Source organism: Pleurodeles waltl, chromosome 4_1, assembly GCF_031143425.1.
Source record: "Pleurodeles waltl isolate 20211129_DDA chromosome 4_1, aPleWal1.hap1.20221129, whole genome shotgun sequence".
Lineage (NCBI taxonomy): Eukaryota > Metazoa > Chordata > Amphibia > Caudata > Salamandridae > Pleurodeles > Pleurodeles waltl.
Window position 1 is genome coordinate 56,637,483 of NC_090442.1, and position 24,140 is coordinate 56,661,622.

A 24,140-nucleotide genomic window follows, 5' to 3' on the forward strand; every position below is an offset into this window, starting at 1 on the left:
ACTGCCAAACGTTCACATGCTGATGGCAGGAATCAGATGCAGGAGACTGAAACTATGAATGTTTCTGCTTTTGCTAAGGACAGTGGTTTGGGGCCAGTGTTGTGCTTGACAGAGCACGACATCAGCCTGCTCTCTGGCTGCTCCCGGGAGAAGTGGCTGACAGAAAGCACCCTCCAGACCACCAGCAATCTTGTGTTTCACAACATGCCACTGTCACTGGACTTTCCTTCTGGGAAAGCCTAGTCACTGACCTGGCCAGATTCCCTGTCCTCCCCAAAATCCTGGGGAGAAACGGGCAGAGTTCTGCGCCCTGCGCCCTCTTTCGCGTCCCTAACGCGCTCCCAACGCGCCCTACAGCCCTGGTCGGGCACAGCCCTGGTCGGGCTCATACCACTGGGGCCTCTGCCGAGGAAGAGCCCCGGAAGCCTAGGGCCAGGCCTATTGCACAGGCATCTTAGACCAGGCCATTCCGGGATTGCTGTGTTTCACGTCCTGCCCTTCAACACTCCTGGGAGGGCTTTCCCTGAGAACCCTCATGTCTCTGCCCTCCCAGGAGGCTGTGGTTCTATGCAAAATAGGGGGTGCACCACGGGCCGTCCCCTTTCCTCTCTCTCGCCAATATCTTTCACCAAAGCTGAGCCCTGCAGGTAAATGTATCTATCTGGCTGAGGGGCCAGGGAGGGCCTTTGCCTGCAGTCTTACAAGCCAGAGTGCAGAGAAGGCAGCAGCTCTGGGACCGGGACTCTGCTCAAAGACATATCTAACATGCCACAGTGGAGCTGAGATGGGCAAGACACGTGTCTCACAGGCAGGCAGCACAACAAGACAGTGGCAGGAAACTATGCTAACAAGGAAAGAGAAAAGTCACGTGTCTCGTGGCCTTCCCACCATTAGACAGTAGTCTGCGCAAGAAAACATCCAACAGTGACAGGACAACCAAGCAAATGACAAACGCTGTGCTGAATAAAGTCATCTTACATGACATTTCGTACAAAGGCCCAGATCATGGGGATGATCGCGCAGAAGCAGCAAGTATCAGAGCCACCGAACCTGAGGTGAGTTACACGAGGAGAAAGGGCGACATGGGGACAGGGGCTAGGGGCTCAGGGAACAGCTACCACAATGCAACCTCGGGTGTGGGGATGCCACTCATTGCGGGTACTGCCCTGGGATTTCCTTTTAGAAAGAATCGCTGGTTAAAGTGTAGTGCACAAAAAACCCAACTCCTCGATTACACTATTAGATAACATCCTTTAACTGCCCCACCCACCCTGTGTGAGTCTCACCCACTTCCCGCCTGCTCCCTCTAGTCTGAGAGTTGTATCTCCACAAAAAACACACAGTGGGGCTCAATGAGCTGCTCATGTCTGACATGGACACCTAAGCAGTGCTGGATTCACAACCTGAAAGCCTGCAAAGGAAAGTGTGCCCGGCAGAAGATAAGCTGCCTGGCAACTCAGAACCTTCTTCTAAGAGAAGTAAGACATGTCATAATGGAGTCTAAGCCTACCTGTCTTATGCCAGGACCTTAGAGCTGCAGGCAGGAGCACAAAGGTAAAAACATATATTGAGTCCCAACACGCTCACTGCAGTGGTTGGTCTCTGTGGCGCAATCGGTTAGCGCGTTCGGCTGTTAACCGAAAGGTTGGTGGTTCAAGCCCACCCAGGGACGTATGCTTTTGCCTACATCAAGTCCTGAATTAAAACACAGCTGTCTGGCTTTGCTCTTAGAGCTCTCGCTTTGCCTGCGTGACATGCTCTATCTCAACATTTCCATCTTCTCTCATCTCTTCACCTCTAGTCATTTCCACCAATAGGACTGGAAACGGGCCACCAAGCCTTCTACTTTAACCACAGGGGTACTGAGGGCCAATAAAAGGCACAGAAGCATTTCTTGATCCGGGGCTGAGAACTGCATGCACAGGGACCTCGTGGCGCAACGGTAGCGCGTCTGACTCCAGATCAGAAGGTTGCGTGTTCAAATCACGTCGGGGTCATTCTTTGACATTTTTTTCCCCACCAAGTCTATATCTCTGACTTCTAAAGCAAAGCCAAAAGAAGGGCGCTTTGCATTGGCCGGGAATCGAACCCGGGCCTCCCGCATGGCAGGCGAGAATTCTACCACTGAACCACCAATGCTTCACTTACATAGGCTGAGCAGAGAGCCCTGCCGTAGACAGTAGTGATGAGGCCCATGCATTCGCATGGGACACCTATGAACAAAGTTTGCATGGCAAGCCTTGGACTGCCAAACGTTCACATGCTGATGGCAGGAATCAGATGCAGGAGACTGAAACTATGAATGTTTCTGCTTTTGCTAAGGACAGTGGTTTGGGGCCAGTGTTGTGCTTGACAGAGCACGACATCAGCCTGCTCTCTGGCTGCTCCCGGGAGAAGTGGCTGACAGAAAGCACCCTCCAGACCACCAGCAATCTTGTGTTTCACAACATGCCACTGTCACTGGACTTTCCTTCTGGGAAAGCCTAGTCACTGACCTGGCCAGATTCCCTGTCCTCCCCAAAATCCTGGGGAGAAACGGGCAGAGTTCTGCGCCCTGCGCCCTCTTTCGCGTCCCTAACGCGCTCCCAACGCGCCCTACAGCCCTGGTCGGGCACAGCCCTGGTCGGGCTCATACCACTGGGGCCTCTGCCGAGGAAGAGCCCCGGAAGCCTAGGGCCAGGCCTATTGCACAGGCATCTTAGACCAGGCCATTCCGGGATTGCTGTGTTTCACGTCCTGCCCTTCAACACTCCTGGGAGGGCTTTCCCTGAGAACCCTCATGTCTCTGCCCTCCCAGGAGGCTGTGGTTCTATGCAAAATAGGGGGTGCACCACGGGCCGTCCCCTTTCCTCTCTCTCGCCAATATCTTTCACCAAAGCTGAGCCCTGCAGGTAAATGTATCTATCTGGCTGAGGGGCCAGGGAGGGCCTTTGCCTGCAGTCTTACAAGCCAGAGTGCAGAGAAGGCAGCAGCTCTGGGACCGGGACTCTGCTCAAAGACATATCTAACATGCCACAGTGGAGCTGAGATGGGCAAGACACGTGTCTCACAGGCAGGCAGCACAACAAGACAGTGGCAGGAAACTATGCTAACAAGGAAAGAGAAAAGTCACGTGTCTCGTGGCCTTCCCACCATTAGACAGTAGTCTGCGCAAGAAAACATCCAACAGTGACAGGACAACCAAGCAAATGACAAACGCTGTGCTGAATAAAGTCATCTTACATGACATTTCGTACAAAGGCCCAGATCATGGGGATGATCGCGCAGAAGCAGCAAGTATCAGAGCCACCGAACCTGAGGTGAGTTACACGAGGAGAAAGGGCGACATGGGGACAGGGGCTAGGGGCTCAGGGAAAAGCTACCACAATGCAACCTCGGGTGTGGGGATGCCACTCATTGCGGGTACTGCCCTGGGATTTCCTTTTAGAAAGAATCGCTGGTTAAAGTGTAGTGCACAAAAAACCCAACTCCTCGATTACACTATTAGATAACATCCTTTAACTGCCCCACCCACCCTGTGTGAGTCTCACCCACTTCCCGCCTGCTCCCTCTAGTCTGAGAGTTGTATCTCCACAAAAAACACACAGTGGGGCTCAATGAGCTGCTCATGTCTGACATGGACACCTAAGCAGTGCTGGATTCACAACCTGAAAGCCTGCAAAGGAAAGTGTGCCGGCAGAAGATAAGCTGCCTGGCAACTCAGAACCTTCTTCTAAGAGAAGTAAGACATGTCACAATGGAGTCTAAGCCTACCTGTCTTATGCCAGGACCTTAGAGCTGCAGGCAGGAGCACAAAGGTAAAAACATATATTGAGTCCCAACACGCTCACTGCGGTGGTTGGTCTCTGTGGCGCAATCGGTTAGCGCGTTCGGCTGTTAACCGAAAGGTTGGTGGTTCAAGCCCACCCAGGGACGTATGCTTTTGCCTACATCAAGTCCTGAATTAAAACACAGCTGTCTGGCTTTGCTCTTAGAGCTCTCGCTTTGCCTGCGTGACATGCTCTATCTCAACATTTCCATCTTCTCTCATCTCTTCACCTCTAGTCATTTCCACCAATAGGACTGGAAACGGGCCACCAAGCCTTCTACTTTAACCACAGGGGTACTGAGGGCCAATAAAAGGCACAGAAGCATTTCTTGATCCGGGGCTGAGAACTGCATGCACAGGGACCTCGTGGCGCAACGGTAGCGCGTCTGACTCCAGATCAGAAGGTTGCGTGTTCAAATCACGTCGGGGTCACTCTTTGACATTTTTTTCCCCAAGTCTATATCTCTGACTTCTAAAGCAAAGCCAAAAGAAGGGCGCTTTGCATTGGCCGGGAATCGAACCCGTGCCTCCCGCGTGGCAGGCGAGAATTCTACCACTGAACCACCAATGCTTCACTTACATAGGCTGAGCAGAGAGCCCTGCCGTAGACAGTAGTGATGAGGCCCATGCATTCGCATGGGACACCTATGAACAAAGTTTGCATGGCAAGCCTTGGACTGCCAAACGTTCACATGCTGATGGCAGGAATCAGATGCAGGAGACTGAAACTATGAATGTTTCTGCTTTTGCTAAGGACAGTGGCTTGGGGCCAGTGTTGTGCTTGACAGAGCACGACATCAGCCTGCTCTCTGGCTGCTCCCGGGAGAAGTGGCTGACAGAAAGCACCCTCCAGACCACCAGCAATCTTGTGTTTCACAACATGCCACTGTCACTGGACTTTCCTTCTGGGAAAGCCTAGTCACTGACCTGGCCAGATTCCCTGTCCTCCCCAAAATCCTGGGGAGAAACGGGCAGAGTTCTGCGCCCTGCGCCCTCTTTCGCGTCCCTAACGCGCTCCCAACGCGCCCTACAGCCCTGGTCGGGCACAGCCCTGGTCGGGCTCATACCACTGGGGCCTCTGCCGAGGAAGAGCCCCGGAAGCCTAGGGCCAGGCCTATTGCACAGGCATCTTAGACCAGGCCATTCCGGGATTGCTGTGTTTCACGTCCTGCCCTTCAACACTCCTGGGAGGGCTTTCCCTGAGAACCCTCATGTCTCTGCCCTCCCAGGAGGCTGTGGTTCTATGCAAAATAGGGGGTGCACCACGGGCCGTCCCCTTTCCTCTCTCTCGCCAATATCTTTCACCAAAGCTGAGCCCTGCAGGTAAATGTATCTATCTGGCTGAGGGGCCAGGGAGGGCCTTTGCCTGCAGTCTTACAAGCCAGAGTGCAGAGAAGGCAGCAGCTCTGGGACCGGGACTCTGCTCAAAGACATATCTAACATGCCACAGTGGAGCTGAGATGGGCAAGACACGTGTCTCACAGGCTGGCAGCACACCAAGACAGTGGCAGGAAACTATGCTAACAAGGAAAGAGAAAAGTCACGTGTCTCGTGGCCTTCCCACCATTAGACAGTAGTCTGCGCAAGAAAACATCCAACAGTGACAGGACAACCAAGCAAATGACAAACGCCGTGCTGAATAAAGTCATCTTACATGACATTTCGTACAAAGGCCCAGATCATGGGGATGATCGCGCAGCAGAAGCAGCAAGTATCAGAGCCACCGAACCTGGGGTGAGTTACACGAGGAGAAAGGGCGACATGGGGACAGGGGCTATGGGCTCAGGGAACAGCTACCACAATGCAACCTCGGGTGTGGGGATGCCACTCATTGCGGGTACTGCCCTGGGATTTCCTTTTAGAAAGAATCGCTGGTTAAAGTGTAGTGCACAAAAAACCCAACTCCTCGATTACACTATAAGATAACATCCTTTAACTGCCCCACCCACCCTGTGTGAGTCTCACCCACTTCCCGCCTGCTCCCTCTAGTCTGAGAGTTGTATCTCCACAAAAAACACACAGTGGGGCTCAATGAGCTGCTCATGTCTGACATGGACACCTAAGCAGTGCTGGATTCACAACCTGAAAGCCTGCAAAGGAAAGTGTGCCCGGCAGAAGATAAGCTGCCTGGCAACTCAGAACCTTCTTCTAAGAGAAGTAAGACATGTCACAATGGAGTCTAAGCCTACCTGTCTTATGCCAGGACCTTAGAGCTGCAGGCAGGAGCACAAAGGTAAAAACATATATTGAGTCCCAAAAGCTCACTCCGGTGGTTGGTCTCTGTGGCGCAATCGGTTAGCGCGTTCGGCTGTTAACTGAAAGGTTGGTGGTTCAAGCCCACCCAGCGAAGTATGCTTTTGCCTACATCAAGTCCTGAATTAAAACACAGCTGTCTGGCTTTGCTCTTAGAGCTCTCGCTTTGCCTGCGTGACATGCTCTATCTCAACATTTCTATCTTCTCTCATCTCTTCACCTCTAGTCATTTCCACCAATAGGACTGAAAACGGGCCACCAAGCCTTCTACTTTAACCACAGGCGTACTGAGGGCCAATAAAAGGCACAGAAGCATTTCTTGATCCGGGACTGAGAACTGCATGCACATGGACCTCGTGGCGCAACGGTAGCGCGTCTGACTCCAGATCAGAAGGTTGCGTGTTCAAATCACGTCGGGGTCACTCTTTGACATTTTTTTCCCCACCAAGTCTATATCTCTGACTTCTAAAGCAAAGCCAAAAGAAGGGCGCTTTGCATTGGCCGGGAATCGAACCCGGGCCTCCCGCGTGGCAAGCGAGAATTCTACCACTGAACCACCAATGCTTCACTTACATAGGCTGAGCAGAGAGCCCTGCCGTAGACAGTAGTGATGAGGCCCATGCATTCGCATGGGACACCTATGAACAAAGTTTGCATGGCAAGCCTTGGACTGCCAAACGTTCACATGCTGATGGCAGGAATCAGATGCAGGAGACTGAAACTATGAATGTTTCTGCTTTTGCTAAGGACAGTGGTTTGGGGCCAGTGTTGTGCTTGACAGAGCACGACATCAGCCTGCTCTCTGGCTGCTCCCGGGAGAAGTGGCTGACAGAAAGCACCCTCCAGACCACCAGCAATCTTGTGTTTCACAACATGCCACTGTCACTGGACTTTCCTTCTGGGAAAGCCTAGTCACTGACCTGGCCAGATTCCCTGTCCTCCCCAAAATCCTGGGGAGAAACGGGCAGAGTTCTGCGCCCTGCGCCCTCTTTCGCATCCCTAACGCGCTCCCAACGCGCCCTACAGCCCTGGTCGGGCACAGCCCTGGTCGGGCTCATACCACTGGGGCCTCTGCCGAGGAAGAGCCCCGGAAGCCTAGGGCCAGGCCTATTGCACAGGCATCTTAGACCAGGCCATTCCGGGATTGCTGTGTTTCACGTCCTGCCCTTCAACACTCCTGGGAGGGCTTTCCCTGAGAACCCTCATGTCTCTGCCCTCCCAGGAGGCTGTGGTTCTATGCAAAATAGGGGGTGCACCACGGGCCGTCCCCTTTCCTCTCTCTCGCCAATATCTTTCACCAAAGCTGAGCCCTGCAGGTAAATGTATCTATCTGGCTGAGGGGCCAGGGAGGGCCTTTGCCTGCAGTCTTACAAGCCAGAGTGCAGAGAAGGCAGCAGCTCTGCGACCGGGACTCTGCTCAAAGACATATCTAACATGCCACAGTGGAGCTGAGATGGGCAAGACACGTGTCTCACAGGCAGGCAGCACAACAAGACAGTGGCAGGAAACTATGCTAACAAGGAAAGAGAAAAGTCACGTGTCTCGTGGCCTTCCCACCATTAGACAGTAGTCTGCGCAAGAAAACATCCAACAGTGACAGGACAACCAAGCAAATGACAAACGCTGTGCTGAATAAAGTCATCTTACATGACATTTCGTACAAAGGCCCAGATCATGGGGATGATCGCGCAGAAGCAGCAAGTATCAGAGCCACCGAACCTGAGGTGAGTTACACGAGGAGAAAGGGCGACATGGGGACAGGGGCTAGGGGCTCAGGGAACAGCTACCACAATGCAACCTCGGGTGTGGGGATGCCACTCATTGCGGGTACTGCCCTGGGATTTCCTTTTAGAAAGAATCGCTGGTTAAAGTGTAGTGCACAAAAAACCCAACTCCTCGATTACACTATTAGATAACATCCTTTAACTGCCCCACCCACCCTGTGTGAGTCTCACCCACTTCCCGCCTGCTCCCTCTAGTCTGAGAGTTGTATCTCCACAAAAAACACACAGTGGGGCTCAATGAGCTGCTCATGTCTGACATGGACACCTAAGCAGTGCTGGATTCACAACCTGAAAGCCTGCAAAGGAAAGTGTGCCCGGCAGAAGATAAGCTGCCTGGCAACTCAGAACCTTCTTCTAAGAGAAGTAAGACATGTCACAATGGAGTCTAAGCCTACCTGTCTTATGCCAGGACCTTAGAGCTGCAGGCAGGAGCACAAAGGTAAAAACATATATTGAGTCCCAACACGCTCACTGCGGTGGTTGGTCTCTGTGGCGCAATCGGTTAGCGCGTTCGGCTGTTAACCGAAAGGTTGGTGGTTCAAGCCCACCCAGGGACGTATGCTTTTGCCTACATCAAGTCCTGAATTAAAACACAGCTGTCTGGCTTTGCTCTTAGAGCTCTCGCTTTGCCTGCGTGACATGCTCTATCTCAACATTTCCATCTTCTCTCATCTCTTCACCTCTAGTCATTTCCACCAATAGGACTGGAAACGGGCCACCAAGCCTTCTACTTTAACCACAGGGGTACTGAGGGCCAATAAAAGGCACAGAAGCATTTCTTGATCCGGGGCTGAGAACTGCATGCACAGGGACCTCGTGGCGCAACGGTAGCGCGTCTGACTCCAGATCAGAAGGTTGCGTGTTCAAATCACGTCGGGGTCACTCTTTGACATTTTTTTCCCCAAGTCTATATCTCTGACTTCTAAAGCAAAGCCAAAAGAAGGGCGCTTTGCATTGGCCGGGAATCGAACCCGTGCCTCCCGCGTGGCAGGCGAGAATTCTACCACTGAACCACCAATGCTTCACTTACATAGGCTGAGCAGAGAGCCCTGCCGTAGACAGTAGTGATGAGGCCCATGCATTCGCATGGGACACCTATGAACAAAGTTTGCATGGCAAGCCTTGGACTGCCAAACGTTCACATGCTGATGGCAGGAATCAGATGCAGGAGACTGAAACTATGAATGTTTCTGCTTTTGCTAAGGACAGTGGCTTGGGGCCAGTGTTGTGCTTGACAGAGCACGACATCAGCCTGCTCTCTGGCTGCTCCCGGGAGAAGTGGCTGACAGAAAGCACCCTCCAGACCACCAGCAATCTTGTGTTTCACAACATGCCACTGTCACTGGACTTTCCTTCTGGGAAAGCCTAGTCACTGACCTGGCCAGATTCCCTGTCCTCCCCAAAATCCTGGGGAGAAACGGGCAGAGTTCTGCGCCCTCTTTCGCGTCCCTAACGCGCTCCCAACACGCCCTACAGCCCTGGTCGGGCACAGCCCTGGTCGGGCTCATACCACTGGGGCCTCTGCCGAGGAAGAGCCCCGGAAGCCTAGGGCCAGGCCTATTGCACAGGCATCTTAGACCAGGCCATTCCGGGATTGCTGTGTTTCACGTCCTGCCCTTCAACACTCCTGGGAGGGCTTTCCCTGAGAACCCTCATGTCTCTGCCCTCCCAGGAGGCTGTGGTTCTATGCAAAATAGGGGGTGCACCACGGGCCGTCCCCTTTCCTCTCTCTCGCCAATATCTTTCACCAAAGCTGAGCCCTGCAGGTAAATGTATCTATCTGGCTGAGGGGCCAGGGAGGGCCTTTGCCTGCAGTCTTACAAGCCAGAGTGCAGAGAAGGCAGCAGCTCTGGGACCGGGACTCTGCTCAAAGACATATCTAACATGCCACAGTGGAGCTGAGATGGGCAAGACACGTGTCTCACAGGCTGGCAGCACACCAAGACAGTGGCAGGAAACTATGCTAACAAGGAAAGAGAAAAGTCACGTGTCTCGTGGCCTTCCCACCATTAGACAGTAGTCTGCGCAAGAAAACATCCAACAGTGACAGGACAACCAAGCAAATGACAAACGCCGTGCTGAATAAAGTCATCTTACATGACATTTCGTACAAAGGCCCAGATCATGGGGATGATCGCGCAGCAGAAGCAGCAAGTATCAGAGCCACCGAACCTGGGGTGAGTTACACGAGGAGAAAGGGCGACATGGGGACAGGGGCTATGGGCTCAGGGAACAGCTACCACAATGCAACCTCGGGTGTGGGGATGCCACTCATTGCGGGTACTGCCCTGGGATTTCCTTTTAGAAAGAATCGCTGGTTAAAGTGTAGTGCACAAAAAACCCAACTCCTCGATTACACTATAAGATAACATCCTTTAACTGCCCCACCCACCCTGTGTGAGTCTCACCCACTTCCCGCCTGCTCCCTCTAGTCTGAGAGTTGTATCTCCACAAAAAACACACAGTGGGGCTCAATGAGCTGCTCATGTCTGACATGGACACCTAAGCAGTGCTGGATTCACAACCTGAAAGCCTGCAAAGGAAAGTGTGCCCGGCAGAAGATAAGCTGCCTGGCAACTCAGAACCTTCTTCTAAGAGAAGTAAGACATGTCACAATGGAGTCTAAGCCTACCTGTCTTATGCCAGGACCTTAGAGCTGCAGGCAGGAGCACAAAGGTAAAAACATATATTGAGTCCCAAAAGCTCACTCCGGTGGTTGGTCTCTGTGGCGCAATCGGTTAGCGCGTTCGGCTGTTAACCGAAAGGTTGGTGGTTCAAGCCCACCCAGCGAAGTATGCTTTTGCCTACATCAAGTCCTGAATTAAAACACAGCTGTCTGGCTTTGCTCTTAGAGCTCTCGCTTTGCCTGCGTGACATGCTCTATCTCAACATTTCTATCTTCTCTCATCTCTTCACCTCTAGTCATTTCCACCAATAGGACTGAAAACGGGCCACCAAGCCTTCTACTTTAACCACAGGCGTACTGAGGGCCAATAAAAGGCACAGAAGCATTTCTTGATCCGGGACTGAGAACTGCATGCACATGGACCTCGTGGCGCAACGGTAGCGCGTCTGACTCCAGATCAGAAGGTTGCGTGTTCAAATCACGTCGGGGTCACTCTTTGACATTTTTTTCCCCACCAAGTCTATATCTCTGACTTCTAAAGCAAAGCCAAAAGAAGGGCGCTTTGCATTGGCCGGGAATCGAACCCGGGCCTCCCGCGTGGCAGGCGAGAATTCTACCACTGAACCACCAATGCTTCACTTACATGGGCTGAGCAGAGAGCCCTGCCGTAGACAGTAGTGATGAGGCCCATGCATTCGCATGGGACACCTATGAACAAAGTTTGCATGGCAAGCCTTGGACTGCCAAACGTTCACATGCTGATGGCAGGAATCAGATGCAGGAGACTGAAACTATGAATGTTTCTGCTTTTGCTAAGGACAGTGGTTTGGGGCCAGTGTTGTGCTTGACAGAGCACGACATCAGCCTGCTCTCTGGCTGCTCCCGGGAGAAGTGGCTGACAGAAAGCACCCTCCAGACCACCAGCAATCTTGTGTTTCACAACATGCCACTGTCACTGGACTTTCCTTCTGGGAAAGCCTAGTCACTGACCTGGCCAGATTCCCTGTCCTCCCCAAAATCCTGGGGAGAAACGGGCAGAGTTCTGCGCCCTGCGCCCTCTTTCGCATCCCTAACGCGCTCCCAACGCGCCCTACAGCCCTGGTCGGGCACAGCCCTGGTCGGGCTCATACCACTGGGGCCTCTGCCGAGGAAGAGCCCCGGAAGCCTAGGGCCAGGCCTATTGCACAGGCATCTTAGACCAGGCCATTCCGGGATTGCTGTGTTTCACGTCCTGCCCTTCAACACTCCTGGGAGGGCTTTCCCTGAGAACCCTCATGTCTCTGCCCTCCCAGGAGGCTGTGGTTCTATGCAAAATAGGGGGTGCACCACGGGCCGTCCCCTTTCCTCTCTCTCGCCAATATCTTTCACCAAAGCTGAGCCCTGCAGGTAAATGTATCTATCTGGCTGAGGGGCCAGGGAGGGCCTTTGCCTGCAGTCTTACAAGCCAGAGTGCAGAGAAGGCAGCAGCTCTGGGACCGGGACTCTGCTCAAAGACATATCTAACATGCCACAGTGGAGCTGAGATGGGCAAGACACGTGTCTCACAGGCAGGCAGCACAACAAGACAGTGGCAGGAAACTATGCTAACAAGGAAAGAGAAAAGTCACGTGTCTCGTGGCCTTCCCACCATTAGACAGTAGTCTGCGCAAGAAAACATCCAACAGTGACAGGACAACCAAGCAAATGACAAACGCTGTGCTGAATAAAGTCATCTTACATGACATTTCGTACAAAGGCCCAGATCATGGGGATGATCGCGCAGAAGCAGCAAGTATCAGAGCCACCGAACCTGAGGTGAGTTACACGAGGAGAAAGGGCGACATGGGGACAGGGGCTAGGGGCTCAGGGAACAGCTACCACAATGCAACCTCGGGTGTGGGGATGCCACTCATTGCGGGTACTGCCCTGGGATTTCCTTTTAGAAAGAATCGCTGGTTAAAGTGTAGTGCACAAAAAACCCAACTCCTCGATTACACTATTAGATAACATCCTTTAACTGCCCCACCCACCCTGTGTGAGTCTCACCCACTTCCCGCCTGCTCCCTCTAGTCTGAGAGTTGTATCTCCACAAAAAACACACAGTGGGGCTCAATGAGCTGCTCATGTCTGACATGGACACCTAAGCAGTGCTGGATTCACAACCTGAAAGCCTGCAAAGGAAAGTGTGCCCGGCAGAAGATAAGCTGCCTGGCAACTCAGAACCTTCTTCTAAGAGAAGTAAGACATGTCACAATGGAGTCTAAGCCTACCTGTCTTATGCCAGGACCTTAGAGCTGCAGGCAGGAGCACAAAGGTAAAAACATATATTGAGTCCCAACACGCTCACTGCGGTGGTTGGTCTCTGTGGCGCAATCGGTTAGCGCGTTCGGCTGTTAACCGAAAGGTTGGTGGTTCAAGCCCACCCAGGGACGTATGCTTTTGCCTACATCAAGTCCTGAATTAAAACACAGCTGTCTGGCTTTGCTCTTAGAGCTCTCGCTTTGCCTGCGTGACATGCTCTATCTCAACATTTCTATCTTCTCTCATCTCTTCACCTCTAGTCATTTCTACCAATAGGACTGGAAACGGGCCACCAAGCCTTCTACTTTAACCACAGGCGTACTGAGGGCCAATAAAAGGCACAGAAGCATTTCTTGATCCGGGGCTGAGAACTGCATGCACAGGGACCTCGTGGCGCAACGGTAGCACCTCTGACTCCAGATCAGAAGGTTGCGTGTTCAAATCACGTCGGGGTCACTCTTTGACATTTTTTTCCCCACCAAGTCTATATCTCTGACTTCTAAAGCAAAGCCAAAAGAAGGGCGCTTTGCATTGGCCGGGAATCGAACCCGGGCCTCCCGCGTGGCAGGCGAGAATTCTACCACTGAACCACCAATGCTTCACTTACATAGGCTGAGCAGAGAGCCCTGCCGTAGACAGTAGTGATGAGGCCCATGCATTCGCATGGGACACCTATGAACAAAGTTTGCATGGCAAGCCTTGGACTGCCAAACGTTCACATGCTGATGGCAGGAATCAGATGCAGGAGACTGAAACTATGAATGTTTCTGCTTTTGCTAAGGACAGTGGTTTGGGGCCAGTGTTGTGCTTGACAGAGCACAACATCAGCCTGCTCTCTGGCTGCTCCCGGGAGAAGTGGCTGACAGAAAGCACCCTCCAGACCACCAGCAATCTTGTGTTTCACAACATGCCACTGTCACTGGACTTTCCTTCTGGGAAAGCCTAGTCACTGACCTGGCCAGATTCCCTATCCTCCCCAAAATCCTGGGGAGAAACGGGCAGAGTTCTGCGCCCTGCGCCCTCTTTCGCGTCCCTAACGCGCTCCCAACGCGCCCTACAGCCCTGGTCGGGCACAGCCCTGGTCGGGCTCATACCACTGGGGCCTCTGCCGAGGAAGAGCCCCGGAAGCCTAGGGCCAGGCCTATTGCACAGGCATCTTAGACCAGGCCATTCCGGGATTGCTGTGTTTCACGTCCTGCCCTTCAACACTCCTGGGAGGGCTTTCCCTGAGAACCCTCATGTCTCTGCCCTCCCAGGAGGCTGTGGTTCTATGCAAAATAGGGGGTGCACCACGGGCCGTTCCCTTTCCTCTCTCTCGCCAATATCTTTCACCAAAGCTGAGCCCTGCAGGTAAATGTATCTATCTGGCTGAGGGGCCAGGGAGGGCCTTTGCCTGCAGTCTTACAAGCCAGAGTGCAGAGAAGGCAGCAGCTCTGGGACCGGGACTCTGCTCAAAGACATATCTAACATGCCACAGTGGAGCTGAGATGGGCAAGACACGTGTCTCACAGGCTGGCAGCACACCAAGACAGTGGCAGGAAACCATGCTAACAAGGAAAGAGAAAAGTCACGTGTCTCGTGGCCTTCCCACCATTAGACAGTAGTCTGCGCAAGAAAACATCCAACAGTGACAGGACAACCAAGCAAATGACAAACGCCGTGCTGAATAAAGTCATCTTACATGACATTTCGTACAAAGGCCCAGATCATGGGGATGATCGCGCAGCAGAAGCAGCAAGTATCAGAGCCACCGAACCTGGGGTGAGTTACACGAGGAGAAAGGGCGACATGGGGACAGGGGCTATGGGCTCAGGGAACAGCTACCACAATGCAACCTCGGGTGTGGGGATGCCACTCATTGCGGGTACTGCCCTGGGATTTCCTTTTAGAAAGAATCGCTGGTTAAAGTGTAGTGCACAAAAAACCCAACTCCTCGATTACACTATTAGATAACATCCTTTAACTGCCCCACCCACCCTGTGTGAGTCTCACCCACTTCCCGCCTGCTCCCTCTAGTCTGAGAGTTGTATCTCCACAAAAAACACACAGTGGGGCTCAATGAGCTGCTCATGTCTGACATGGACACCTAAGCAGTGCTGGATTCACAACCTGAAAGCCTGCAAAGGAAAGTGTGCCCGGCAGAAGATAAGCTGCCTGGCAACTCAGAACCTTCTTCTAAGAGAAGTAAGACAGGTCACAATGGAGTCTAAGCCTACCTGTCTTATGCCAGGACCTTAGAGCTGCAGGCAGGAGCACAAAGGTAAAAACATATATTGAGTCCCAACACGCTCACTGCGGTGGTTGGTCTCTGTGGCGCAATCGGTTAGCGCGTTCGGCTGTTAACCGAAAGGTTGGTGGTTCAAGCCCACCCAGGGACGTATGCTTTTGCCTACATCAAGTCCTGAATTAAAACACAGCTGTCTGGCTTTGCTCTTAGAGCTCTCGCTTTGCCTGCGTGACATGCTCTATCTCAACATTTCTATCTTCTCTCATCTCTTCACCTCTAGTCATTTCCACCAATAGGACTGGAAACGGGCCACCAAGCCTTCTACTTTAACCACAGGCGTACCGAGGGCCAATAAAAGGCACAGAAGCATTTCTTGATCCGGGGCTGAGAACTGCATGCACAGGGACCTCGTGGCGCAACGGTAGCGCGTCTGACTCCAGATCAGAAGGTTGCGTGTTCAAATCACGTCGGGGTCACTCTTTGACATTTTTTTCCCCACCAAGTCTATATCTCTGACTTCTAAAGCAAAGCCAAAAGAAGGGCGCTTTGCATTGGCCGGGAATCGAACCCGGGCCTCCCGCATGGCAGGCGAGAATTCTACCACTGAACCACCAATGCTTCACTTACATAGGCTGAGCAGAGAGCCCTGCCGTAGACAGTAGTGATGAGGCCCATGCATTCGCATGGGACACCTATGAACAAAGTTTGCATGGCAAGCCTTGGACTGCCAAACGTTCACATGCTGATGGCAGGAATCAGATGCAGGAGACTGAAACTATGAATGTTTCTGCTTTTGCTAAGGACAGTGGTTTGGGGCCAGTGTTGTGCTTGACAGAGCACGACATCAGCCTGCTCTCTGGCTGCTCCCGGGAGAAGTGGCTGACAGAAAGCACCCTCCAGACCACCAGCAATCTTGTGTTTCACAACATGCCACTGTCACTGGACTTTCCTTCTGGGAAAGCCTAGTCACTGACCTGGCCAGATTCCCTGTCCTCCCCAAAATCCTGGGGAGAAACGGGCAGAGTTCTGCGCCCTGCGCCCTCTTTCGCGTCCCTAACGCGCTCCCAACGCGCCCTACAGCCCTGGTCGGGCACAGCCCTGGTCGGGCTCATACCACTGGGGCCTCTGCCGAGGAAGAGCCCCGGAAGCCTAGGGCCAGGCCTATTGCACAGGCATCTTAGACCAGGCCATTCCGGGATTGCTGTGTTTCACGTCCTGCCCTTCAACACTCCTGGGAGGGCTTTCCCTGAGAACCCTCATGTCTCTGCCCTCCCAGGAGGCTGTGGTTCTATGCAAAATAGGGGGTGCACCACGGGCCGTCCCCTTTCCTCTCTCTCGCCAATATCTTTCACCAAAGCTGAGCCCTGCAGGTAAATGTATCTATCTGGCTGAGGGGCCAGGGAGGGCCTTTGCCTGCAGTCTTACAAGCCAGAGTGCAGAGAAGGCAGCAGCTCTGGGACCGGGACTCTGCTCAAAGACATATCTAACATGCCACAGTGGAGCTGAGATGGGCAAGACACGTGTCTCACAGGCAGGCAGCACAACAAGACAGTGGCAGGAAACTATGCTAACAAGGAAAGAGAAAAGTCACGTGTCTCGTGGCCTTCCCACCATTAGACAGTAGTCTGCGCAAGAAAACATCCAACAGTGACAGGACAACCAAGCAAATGACAAACGCTGTGCTGAATAAAGTCATCTTACATGACATTTCGTACAAAGGCCCAGATCATGGGGATGATCGCGCAGAAGCAGCAAGTATCAGAGCCACCGAACCTGAGGTGAGTTACACGAGGAGAAAGGGCGACATGGGGACAGGGGCTAGGGGCTCAGGGAACAGCTACCACAATGCAACCTCGGGTGTGGGGATGCCACTCATTGCGGGTACTGCCCTGGGATTTCCTTTTAGAAAGAATCGCTGGTTAAAGTGTAGTGCACAAAAAACCCAACTCCTCGATTACACTATTAGATAACATCCTTTAACTGCCCCACCCACCCTGTGTGAGTCTCACCCACTTCCCGCCTGCTCCCTCTAGTCTGAGAGTTGTATCTCCACAAAAAACACACAGTGGGGCTCAATGAGCTGCTCATGTCTGACATGGACACCTAAGCAGTGCTGGATTCACAACCTGAAAGCCTGCAAAGGAAAGTGTGCCCGGCAGAAGATAAGCTGCCTGGCAACTCAGAACCTTCTTCTAAGAGAAGTAAGACATGTCATAATGGAGTCTAAGCCTACCTGTCTTATGCCAGGACCTTAGAGCTGCAGGCAGGAGCACAAAGGTAAAAACATATATTGAGTCCCAACACGCTCACTGCAGTGGTTGGTCTCTGTGGCGCAATCGGTTAGCGCGTTCGGCTGTTAACCGAAAGGTTGGTGGTTCAAGCCCACCCAGGGACGTATGCTTTTGCCTACATCAAGTCCTGAATTAAAACACAGCTGTCTGGCTTTGCTCTTAGAGCTCTCGCTTTGCCTGCGTGACATGCTCTATCTCAACATTTCCATCTTCTCTCATCTCTTCACCTCTAGTCATTTCCACCAATAGGACTGGAAACGGGCCACCAAGCCTTCTACTTTAACCACAGGGGTACTGAGGGCCAATAAAAGGCACAGAAGCATTTCTTGATCCGGGGCTGAGAACTGCATGCACAGGGACCTCGTGGCGCAACGGTAGCGCGTCTGACTCCAGATCAGAAGGTTGCGTGTTCAAATCACGTCGGGGTCATTCTTTGACATTTTTTTCCCCACCAAGTCTATATCTCTGACTTCTAAAGCAAAGCCAAAAGAAGGGCGCTTTGCATTGGCCGGGAATCGAACCCGGGCCTCCCGCATGGCAGGCGAGAATTCTACCACTGAACCACCAATGCTTCACTTACATAGGCTGAGCAGAGAGCCCTGCCGTAGACAGTAGTGATGAGGCCCATGCATTCGCATGGGACACCTATGAACAAAGTTTGCATGGCAAGCCTTGGACTGCCAAACGTTCACATGCTGATGGCAGGAATCAGATGCAGGAGACTGAAACTATGAATGTTTCTGCTTTTGCTAAGGACAGTGGTTTGGGGCCAGTGTTGTGCTTGACAGAGCACGACATCAGCCTGCTCTCTGGCTGCTCCCGGGAGAAGTGGCTGACAGAAAGCACCCTCCAGACCACCAGCAATCTTGTGTTTCACAACATGCCACTGTCACTGGACTTTCCTTCTGGGAAAGCCTAGTCACTGACCTGGCCAGATTCCCTGTCCTCCCCAAAATCCTGGGGAGAAACGGGCAGAGTTCTGCGCCCTGCGCCCTCTTTCGCGTCCCTAACGCGCTCCCAACGCGCCCTACAGCCCTGGTCGGGCACAGCCCTGGTCGGGCTCATACCACTGGGGCCTCTGCCGAGGAAGAGCCCCGGAAGCCTAGGGCCAGGCCTATTGCACAGGCATCTTAGACCAGGCCATTCCGGGATTGCTGTGTTTCACGTCCTGCCCTTCAACACTCCTGGGAGGGCTTTCCCTGAGAACCCTCATGTCTCTGCCCTCCCAGGAGGCTGTGGTTCTATGCAAAATAGGGGGTGCACCACGGGCCGTCCCCTTTCCTCTCTCTCGCCAATATCTTTCACCAAAGCTGAGCCCTGCAGGTAAATGTATCTATCTGGCTGAGGGGCCAGGGAGGGCCTTTGCCTGCAGTCTTACAAGCCAGAGTGCAGAGAAGGCAGCAGCTCTGGGACCGGGACTCTGCTCAAAGACATATCTAACATGCCACAGTGGAGCTGAGATGGGCAAGACACGTGTCTCACAGGCAGGCAGCACAACAAGACAGTGGCAGGAAACTATGCTAACAAGGAAAGAGAAAAGTCACGTGTCTCGTGGCCTTCCCACCATTAGACAGTAGTCTGCGCAAGAAAACATCCAACAGTGACAGGACAACCAAGCAAATGACAAACGCTGTGCTGAATAAAGTCATCTTACATGACATTACGTACAAAGGCCCAGATCATGGGGATGATCGCGCAGAAGCAGCAAGTATCAGAGCCACCGAACCTGAGGTGAGTTACACGAGGAGAAAGGGCGACATGGGGACAGGGGCTAGGGGCTCAGGGAAAAGCTACCACAATGCAACCTCGGGTGTGGGGATGCCACTCATTGCGGGTACTGCCCTGGGATTTCCTTTTAGAAAGAATCGCTGGTTAAAGTGTAGTGCACAAAAAACCCAACTCCTCGATTACACTATTAGATAACATCCTTTAACTGCCCCACCCACCCTGTGTGAGTCTCACCCACTTCCCGCCTGCTCCCTCTAGTCTGAGAGTTGTATCTCCACAAAAAACACACAGTGGGGCTCAATGAGCTGCTCATGTCTGACATGGACACCTAAGCAGTGCTGGATTCACAACCTGAAAGCCTGCAAAGGAAAGTGTGCCGGCAGAAGATAAGCTGCCTGGCAACTCAGAACCTTCTTCTAAGAGAAGTAAGACATGTCACAATGGAGTCTAAGCCTACCTGTCTTATGCCAGGACCTTAGAGCTGCAGGCAGGAGCACAAAGGTAAAAACATATATTGAGTCCCAACACGCTCACTGCGGTGGTTGGTCTCTGTGGCGCAATCGGTTAGCGCGTTCGGCTGTTAACCGAAAGGTTGGTGGTTCAAGCCCACCCAGGGACGTATGCTTTTGCCTACATCAAGTCCTGAATTAAAACACAGCTGTCTGGCTTTGCTCTTAGAGCTCTCGCTTTGCCTGCGTGACATGCTCTATCTCAACATTTCCATCTTCTCTCATCTCTTCACCTCTAGTCATTTCCACCAATAGGACTGGAAACGGGCCACCAAGCCTTCTACTTTAACCACAGGGGTACTGAGGGCCAATAAAAGGCACAGAAGCATTTCTTGATCCGGGGCTGAGAACTGCATGCACAGGGACCTCGTGGCGCAACGGTAGCGCGTCTGACTCCAGATCAGAAGGTTGCGTGTTCAAATCACGTCGGGGTCACTCTTTGACATTTTTTTCCCCAAGTCTATATCTCTGACTTCTAAAGCAAAGCCAAAAGAAGGGCGCTTTGCATTGGCCGGGAATCGAACCCGTGCCTCCCGCGTGGCAGGCGAGAATTCTACCACTGAACCACCAATGCTTCACTTACATAGGCTGAGCAGAGAGCCCTGCCGTAGACAGTAGTGATGAGGCCCATGCATTCGCATGGGACACCTATGAACAAAGTTTGCATGGCAAGCCTTGGACTGCCAAACGTTCACATGCTGATGGCAGGAATCAGATGCAGGAGACTGAAACTATGAATGTTTCTGCTTTTGCTAAGGACAGTGGCTTGGGGCCAGTGTTGTGCTTGACAGAGCACGACATCAGCCTGCTCTCTGGCTGCTCCCGGGAGAAGTGGCTGACAGAAAGCACCCTCCAGACCACCAGCAATCTTGTGTTTCACAACATGCCACTGTCACTGGACTTTCCTTCTGGGAAAGCCTAGTCACTGACCTGGCCAGATTCCCTGTCCTCCCCAAAATCCTGGGGAGAAACGGGCAGAGTTCTGCGCCCTGCGCCCTCTTTCGCGTCCCTAACGCGCTCCCAACGCGCCCTACAGCCCTGGTCGGGCACAGCCCTGGTCGGGCTCATACCACTGGGGCCTCTGCCGAGGAAGAGCCCCGGAAGCCTAGGGCCAGGCCTATTGCACAGGCATCTTAGACCAGGCCATTCCGGGATTGCTGTGTTTCACGTCCTGCCCTTCAACACTCCTGGGAGGGCTTTCCCTGAGAACCCTCATGTCTCTGCCCTCCCAGGAGGCTGTGGTTCTATGCAAAATAGGGGGTGCACCACGGGCCGTCCCCTTTCCTCTCTCTCGCCAATATCTTTCACCAAAGCTGAGCCCTGCAGGTAAATGTATCTATCTGGCTGAGGGGCCAGGGAGGGCCTTTGCCTGCAGTCTTACAAGCCAGAGTGCAGAGAAGGCAGCAGCTCTGGGACCGGGACTCTGCTCAAAGACATATCTAACATGCCACAGTGGAGCTGAGATGGGCAAGACACGTGTCTCACAGGCTGGCAGCACACCAAGACAGTGGCAGGAAACTATGCTAACAAGGAAAGAGAAAAGTCACGTGTCTCGTGGCCTTCCCACCATTAGACAGTAGTCTGCGCAAGAAAACATCCAACAGTGACAGGACAACCAAGCAAATGACAAACGCCGTGCTGAATAAAGTCATCTTACATGACATTTCGTACAAAGGCCCAGATCATGGGGATGATCGCGCAGCAGAAGCAGCAAGTATCAGAGCCACCGAACCTGGGGTGAGTTACACGAGGAGAAAGGGCGACATGGGGACAGGGGCTATGGGCTCAGGGAACAGCTACCACAATGCAACCTCGGGTGTGGGGATGCCACTCATTGCGGGTACTGCCCTGGGATTTCCTTTTAGAAAGAATCGCTGGTTAAAGTGTAGTGCACAAAAAACCCAACTCCTCGATTACACTATAAGATAACATCCTTTAACTGCCCCACCCACCCTGTGTGAGTCTCACCCACTTCCCGCCTGCTCCCTCTAGTCTGAGAGTTGTATCTCCACAAAAAACACACAGTGGGGCTCAATGAGCTGCTCATGTCTGACATGGACACCTAAGCAGTGCTGGATTCACAACCTGAAAGCCTGCAAAGGAAAGTGTGCCCGGCAGAAGATAAGCTGCCTGGCAACTCAGAACCTTCTTCTAAGAGAAGTAAGACATGTCACAATGGAGTCTAAGCCTACCTGTCTTATGCCAGGACCTTAGAGCTGCAGGCAGGAGCACAAAGGTAAAAACATATATTGAGTCCCAAAAGCTCACTCCGGTGGTTGGTCTCTGTGGCGCAATCGGTTAGCGCGTTCGGCTGTTAACTGAAAGGTTGGTGGTTCAAGCCCACCCAGCGAAGTATGCTTTTGCCTACATCAAGTCCTGAATTAAAACACAGCTGTCTGGCTTTGCTCTTAGAGCTCTCGCTTTGCCTGCGTGACATGCTCTATCTCAACATTTCTATCTTCTCTCATCTCTTCACCTCTAGTCATTTCCACCAATAGGACTGAAAACGGGCCACCAAGCCTTCTACTTTAACCACAGGCGTACTGAGGGCCAATAAAAGGCACAGAAGCATTTCTTGATCCGGGACTGAGAACTGCATGCACATGGACCTCGTGGCGCAACGGTAGCGCGTCTGACTCCAGATCAGAAGGTTGCGTGTTCAAATCACGTCGGGGTCACTCTTTGACATTTTTTTCCCCACCAAGTCTATATCTCTGACTTCTAAAGCAAAGCCAAAAGAAGGGCGCTTTGCATTGGCCGGGAATCGAACCCGGGCCTCCCGCGTGGCAAGCGAGAATTCTACCACTGAACCACCAATGCTTCACTTACATAGGCTGAGCAGAGAGCCCTGCCGTAGACAGTAGTGATGAGGCCCATGCATTCGCATGGGACACCTATGAACAAAGTTTGCATGGCAAGCCTTGGACTGCCAAACGTTCACATGCTGATGGCAGGAATCAGATGCAGGAGACTGAAACTATGAATGTTTCTGCTTTTGCTAAGGACAGTGGTTTGGGGCCAGTGTTGTGCTTGACAGAGCACGACATCAGCCTGCTCTCTGGCTGCTCCCGGGAGAAGTGGCTGACAGAAAGCACCCTCCAGACCACCAGCAATCTTGTGTTTCACAACATGCCACTGTCACTGGACTTTCCTTCTGGGAAAGCCTAGTCACTGACCTGGCCAGATTCCCTGTCCTCCCCAAAATCCTGGGGAGAAACGGGCAGAGTTCTGCGCCCTGCGCCCTCTTTCGCATCCCTAACGCGCTCCCAACGCGCCCTACAGCCCTGGTCGGGCACAGCCCTGGTCGGGCTCATACCACTGGGGCCTCTGCCGAGGAAGAGCCCCGGAAGCCTAGGGCCAGGCCTATTGCACAGGCATCTTAGACCAGGCCATTCCGGGATTGCTGTGTTTCACGTCCTGCCCTTCAACACTCCTGGGAGGGCTTTCCCTGAGAACCCTCATGTCTCTGCCCTCCCAGGAGGCTGTGGTTCTATGCAAAATAGGGGGTGCACCACGGGCCGTCCCCTTTCCTCTCTCTCGCCAATATCTTTCACCAAAGCTGAGCCCTGCAGGTAAATGTATCTATCTGGCTGAGGGGCCAGGGAGGGCCTTTGCCTGCAGTCTTACAAGCCAGAGTGCAGAGAAGGCAGCAGCTCTGCGACCGGGACTCTGCTCAAAGACATATCTAACATGCCACAGTGGAGCTGAGATGGGCAAGACACGTGTCTCACAGGCAGGCAGCACAACAAGACAGTGGCAGGAAACTATGCTAACAAGGAAAGAGAAAAGTCACGTGTCTCGTGGCCTTCCCACCATTAGACAGTAGTCTGCGCAAGAAAACATCCAACAGTGACAGGACAACCAAGCAAATGACAAACGCTGTGCTGAATAAAGTCATCTTACATGACATTTCGTACAAAGGCCCAGATCATGGGGATGATCGCGCAGAAGCAGCAAGTATCAGAGCCACCGAACCTGAGGTGAGTTACACGAGGAGAAAGGGCGACATGGGGACAGGGGCTAGGGGCTCAGGGAACAGCTACCACAATGCAACCTCGGGTGTGGGGATGCCACTCATTGCGGGTACTGCCCTGGGATTTCCTTTTAGAAAGAATCGCTGGTTAAAGTGTAGTGCACAAAAAACCCAACTCCTCGATTACACTATTAGATAACATCCTTTAACTGCCCCACCCACCCTGTGTGAGTCTCACCCACTTCCCGCCTGCTCCCTCTAGTCTGAGAGTTGTATCTCCACAAAAAACACACAGTGGGGCTCAATGAGCTGCTCATGTCTGACATGGACACCTAAGCAGTGCTGGATTCACAACCTGAAAGCCTGCAAAGGAAAGTGTGCCCGGCAGAAGATAAGCTGCCTGGCAACTCAGAACCTTCTTCTAAGAGAAGTAAGACATGTCACAATGGAGTCTAAGCCTACCTGTCTTATGCCAGGACCTTAGAGCTGCAGGCAGGAGCACAAAGGTAAAAACATATATTGAGTCCCAACACGCTCACTGCGGTGGTTGGTCTCTGTGGCGCAATCGGTTAGCGCGTTCGGCTGTTAACCGAAAGGTTGGTGGTTCAAGCCCACCCAGGGACGTATGCTTTTGCCTACATCAAGTCCTGAATTAAAACAC

General features: G+C 52.8%; 19 non-coding genes across 19 annotated transcripts; 17 read left to right on the forward strand and 2 right to left on the reverse strand.

Moving 5' to 3' along the window:
- Positions 1-1,598: 1,598 nt before the first annotated feature.
- TRNAN-GUU (transfer RNA asparagine (anticodon GUU)) lies at positions 1,599-1,672 on the forward strand. Its single transcript has one exon. It is a non-coding gene; the product is annotated as a tRNA-Asn (tRNA).
- Positions 1,673-1,925: 253 nt separating this feature from the next.
- TRNAW-CCA (transfer RNA tryptophan (anticodon CCA)) lies at positions 1,926-1,997 on the forward strand. The gene has a single exon. It is a non-coding gene; the product is annotated as a tRNA-Trp (tRNA).
- A 1,844-nt stretch (positions 1,998-3,841) lies between these two features.
- Positions 3,842-3,915, forward strand: TRNAN-GUU (transfer RNA asparagine (anticodon GUU)). Its single transcript has one exon. It is a non-coding gene; the product is annotated as a tRNA-Asn (tRNA).
- A 253-nt stretch (positions 3,916-4,168) lies between these two features.
- Positions 4,169-4,240, forward strand: TRNAW-CCA (transfer RNA tryptophan (anticodon CCA)). The gene has a single exon. It is a non-coding gene; the product is annotated as a tRNA-Trp (tRNA).
- Positions 4,241-6,411: 2,171 nt separating this feature from the next.
- TRNAW-CCA (transfer RNA tryptophan (anticodon CCA)) lies at positions 6,412-6,483 on the forward strand. Its single transcript has one exon. It is a non-coding gene; the product is annotated as a tRNA-Trp (tRNA).
- A 1,845-nt stretch (positions 6,484-8,328) lies between these two features.
- Positions 8,329-8,402, forward strand: TRNAN-GUU (transfer RNA asparagine (anticodon GUU)). The gene has a single exon. It is a non-coding gene; the product is annotated as a tRNA-Asn (tRNA).
- A 253-nt stretch (positions 8,403-8,655) lies between these two features.
- Positions 8,656-8,727, forward strand: TRNAW-CCA (transfer RNA tryptophan (anticodon CCA)). Its single transcript has one exon. It is a non-coding gene; the product is annotated as a tRNA-Trp (tRNA).
- Positions 8,728-10,891: 2,164 nt separating this feature from the next.
- Positions 10,892-10,963, forward strand: TRNAW-CCA (transfer RNA tryptophan (anticodon CCA)). Its single transcript has one exon. It is a non-coding gene; the product is annotated as a tRNA-Trp (tRNA).
- A 71-nt stretch (positions 10,964-11,034) lies between these two features.
- On the reverse strand, positions 11,035-11,105 carry TRNAG-GCC (transfer RNA glycine (anticodon GCC)). The gene has a single exon. It is a non-coding gene; the product is annotated as a tRNA-Gly (tRNA).
- A 1,703-nt stretch (positions 11,106-12,808) lies between these two features.
- Positions 12,809-12,882, forward strand: TRNAN-GUU (transfer RNA asparagine (anticodon GUU)). The gene has a single exon. It is a non-coding gene; the product is annotated as a tRNA-Asn (tRNA).
- A 396-nt stretch (positions 12,883-13,278) lies between these two features.
- TRNAG-GCC (transfer RNA glycine (anticodon GCC)) lies at positions 13,279-13,349 on the reverse strand. The gene has a single exon. It is a non-coding gene; the product is annotated as a tRNA-Gly (tRNA).
- A 1,706-nt stretch (positions 13,350-15,055) lies between these two features.
- TRNAN-GUU (transfer RNA asparagine (anticodon GUU)) lies at positions 15,056-15,129 on the forward strand. Its single transcript has one exon. It is a non-coding gene; the product is annotated as a tRNA-Asn (tRNA).
- A 253-nt stretch (positions 15,130-15,382) lies between these two features.
- TRNAW-CCA (transfer RNA tryptophan (anticodon CCA)) lies at positions 15,383-15,454 on the forward strand. Its single transcript has one exon. It is a non-coding gene; the product is annotated as a tRNA-Trp (tRNA).
- Positions 15,455-17,299: 1,845 nt separating this feature from the next.
- TRNAN-GUU (transfer RNA asparagine (anticodon GUU)) lies at positions 17,300-17,373 on the forward strand. The gene has a single exon. It is a non-coding gene; the product is annotated as a tRNA-Asn (tRNA).
- A 253-nt stretch (positions 17,374-17,626) lies between these two features.
- TRNAW-CCA (transfer RNA tryptophan (anticodon CCA)) lies at positions 17,627-17,698 on the forward strand. The gene has a single exon. It is a non-coding gene; the product is annotated as a tRNA-Trp (tRNA).
- Positions 17,699-19,542: 1,844 nt separating this feature from the next.
- Positions 19,543-19,616, forward strand: TRNAN-GUU (transfer RNA asparagine (anticodon GUU)). The gene has a single exon. It is a non-coding gene; the product is annotated as a tRNA-Asn (tRNA).
- A 253-nt stretch (positions 19,617-19,869) lies between these two features.
- TRNAW-CCA (transfer RNA tryptophan (anticodon CCA)) lies at positions 19,870-19,941 on the forward strand. Its single transcript has one exon. It is a non-coding gene; the product is annotated as a tRNA-Trp (tRNA).
- A 2,171-nt stretch (positions 19,942-22,112) lies between these two features.
- TRNAW-CCA (transfer RNA tryptophan (anticodon CCA)) lies at positions 22,113-22,184 on the forward strand. Its single transcript has one exon. It is a non-coding gene; the product is annotated as a tRNA-Trp (tRNA).
- A 1,845-nt stretch (positions 22,185-24,029) lies between these two features.
- TRNAN-GUU (transfer RNA asparagine (anticodon GUU)) lies at positions 24,030-24,103 on the forward strand. Its single transcript has one exon. It is a non-coding gene; the product is annotated as a tRNA-Asn (tRNA).
- Positions 24,104-24,140: the final 37 nt, after the last annotated feature.